The following is a 2,967-nucleotide window of genomic DNA, read 5'->3' on the forward strand; positions in this document are numbered from 1 at the left end:
AGGAAAACATCCACCGTCTTCGCGATTTCAATGCCAGATTTGCACAACGTCAGCTGCGTGAAAAAAACACTGCCGGTGCGTGGATGCACGACGCGCGCGCTGCACATTTCACGGAGGACAACACAAACTTCCACAAACTTCGCGAGTTCAATACAGGATATGCACAACGGCTTGTCCTGAAAGCTGGATTTACAAACAGAAGCTGTTCACGGGCCACAACCTGTAAGTCTGATTTATTTTTCATCGATGTGTTTTCCTGTAATAGGTTGTAGCAAGGAAGTAAACAGATGACAGCGCTGTTCTGCAAACCAGTCTGTTAAATGCTCATTCATACTTAACGTTATCCGACGAACACCTAACATTACAAACACTAACGTTAAAATCTCAACAGCGAACCTGGCATTAGTGTAAATGATTCTTTGATTAGAGCTTTTATGTATTGTTTATCTACAGGCTTGCTAAACATGGTTCTGTGTGTGATTTGGCTAACTTACTAGTTTAAGCCAGTGCTTAGTGTTTGTTTTGGGTTAGTTCTTGCGACAGATATTTGGCTATAATCGTTCTAAAAATACAAAAGTTAAAGTGCCATTCAGTAGCGATCATTATAGATCCGCAGTCTTTACTCTTGAGGACTGAACAGGTTCTGCTCGATCATCTTCACTCAAATGTTCTGGGTCTGATTCGGGCTCATATGGTTTTATTGACGCCGTTGTTTCTAACACTGACCAAAGCACAGCCTCCGGTAAGGGGCGTGACGTTTCCGACATACGTGCACTAGGCGTTTAGCGAATCACAACACACTAGGCCAGCTAACCAATCAGAGCCCACTGCGTATTTTTGAGGGACTGGCTTCATACAACCCGGAAAGCATCAGACCGTTTTACAAGGAGGGACAGAGCAGTGTAGAATAAAGGTCAAATATATGAAAAATAAGGCAATTTTTTTTAAAACGAAGCATGAACACATGTTACAGTGCAGCCCACAAACACAGTCAAGCCTTCAAAAGAATGTGTTTTACCACGCCTTTAAAAATAACCCAAGTTGGGTCGAAAATGGACGAACCCAGCAAATGGGTTGTTTTAACCCAGCGGTTGGGTTAAATGTTTGCTTAAAACAACCCAATAGCTGGGTTAAAAGAACCCAATTGCTGGGCTAGTTCATTTTCAACCCAACTTGGGTATTTTTAACCCAGCATTTTTTAGAGTGTACGATTCGGTCTAAAGAGACACTTTTATGATTAGACCAAAGCGTTCAGAAGTTATAAGCAAAAATTTAAATTTTTCATATCTCCTGACCACTAGGTGGCGCTGCGCCGTAACTGTGCAGGTCGCCTCAGGTCATGGTTGTCAAAACACACACCAAGTTTGCTATAGCGTTGTGGAGATATAGACTCACGTTCCTTTTCGCGGACACTTCGTCAAATTCGTTTGCACGTTATTGGAGAACGATTGGACGAATCAACTTGAATTCCAAAACTTTTTGTCGTCATGGTCTGAAGATGATCTAGTTCAAATTGCGTGAAAATTGGACAACCCGTTTAGAAGTAGTTTTTTTGGTGGGAAAATGTTCACTACAGACTAAAAAGGTGTGAGCCAAGAAATCAGAGGAAAAAATGGTGAGAGCAAATTTGGACAGGTGGTGGCGCTAGACAGATTGAGTTAGAGACTCCAAATTTGGTATGTTGACAGGTCAGACTGATCTCTATCCGTGTGCCAAATGTCACAACTTTCCCGCAAGCGGTTCTATGGGCTGCCATTGACTCAAGAGCAGAAGAAGAAAACACACTTTCAGTGCTTGGCCCCCATTTGGAACAAACATGAAGTGGTCGATGTAAACAGACACGGCTTGAAAGCGGGACACAGAAAGCATTGAACACACACTCAGATGATTGGCTTGTTTTCTCCATGACATCATACACACATCACAAGAAAACAAAGCGTGTTTCTGTCTTTGAGCCTGTCACGGGCCTGATCTAAAGAGACGATGCCACCACAGACCATCAGAGAGATTGCCATGCTTTTATTCAGAATTAAACAATGGGAACGAATGAACACAGAAGGACATTCCCACCATCAGCAATTAAATACTTGCCAGAGGCAAAAACAGAACTAGTGTACGTCATACTGCCCAGTATATATACAACGCTTTTCAAAGCTTCAACTCGCCGGCGACCCCTGCTGGTCAGAACAGTGCAAATACAACTAAACTCCTTTTACAAACCCATCGCAAATGTTTCAGTGAGACTAACATCTATCAAACTAATCATCTAATAAGATCAAGTGTCTGCATAATATGTTCTTTTATTCATTTCCAGGGCTTGTTTTGTTTGTTCCATGGATGGCTCCGCTAGACAGGCCAATAAGAGACAATTAACTACCATTATTCCTTTTAATTATGCTATTATCTCATTAAAAACGTCTACAAATGTATACAACTAAAACCCAATGAAAGCAATGGTTCTCAGCATAGACTGTAAAAGTAAAGAGATGGACGACACACCTTCGCTCTCCTCCATTGTAGAGAAGTGAAGCCGCTGGAAAAATCTGGTCCACCCTGAAATCAGGTCTTCTTTAGGACCCCGAGGGATCCCATTGGTTCAAAATGCTTTTAATAGATAGCCCTACTCACTTTAGCGCCTGATTACAATTCCTGCAAAATCATGTGGGGAGAGTGGGGCAAGTTGATCCACCCTCTTTATCTCGGCAACTGTACACTTTTATTGTCATGTGACCATATATTTTGGAACCACTCATGATTTCTGCCTGTGAAAATGAAGCACATGAGGAGTGGAAAGCACACATTTACTGTAAAAACTGCTCAAAGTAACATTTGATCATAACAGATGTAACGGCTGTCCAGGTCTAAAGTATTTATGATCCATATTAGTGATTTAGTAATGAATAAAACCATGCAAATCATGCAGCTAAATATTAGCCTGCATTGTTATGCTAGCTAGTTTAATCCAAA

The sequence above is a fragment of the Gobio gobio genome (assembly GCF_949357685.1).
Source record: "Gobio gobio genome assembly, chromosome: 17".
Classification (NCBI taxonomy): Eukaryota; Metazoa; Chordata; class Actinopteri; order Cypriniformes; family Gobionidae; genus Gobio; species Gobio gobio.